The sequence below is a fragment of the Sapajus apella genome, unplaced genomic scaffold (assembly GCF_009761245.1).
Source record: "Sapajus apella isolate SASKATOON/1434 unplaced genomic scaffold, GSC_monkey_1.0 scaffold24, whole genome shotgun sequence".
Classification (NCBI taxonomy): Eukaryota; Metazoa; Chordata; class Mammalia; order Primates; family Cebidae; genus Sapajus; species Sapajus apella.
Window position 1 is genome coordinate 15,507,107 of NW_022436964.1, and position 328 is coordinate 15,507,434.

The window sequence follows — 328 nt, forward strand, 5'->3', positions numbered from 1 at the left end:
TTTCTTTCTTTCTTTTTCTTTCTTTCTTTCTCTTTCTTTTTCTTTCTCTTTCTTTTTCTTTCTTTCTTGATGGAGTCTTGCTCTGTTGCCCAGTATCCATTCAACTGTGGATGAACATCTGGGCTGTTCTCACGTTTTGGCTATTATGAATAATGCTGCTATGAACCCAATGGGTGTACAACTATCTATTTGAATCCTGTTTTCAATTTTTTGGGATAGATGCCTAGAAATTAAATTGCAGGACCATGAACATTGTTGTTCTTGTTGTTTTTCTGAGATGGAGTCTTACTCTAGCCCAGGCTACAGTGCAGTAGCATGATCTCGGCTC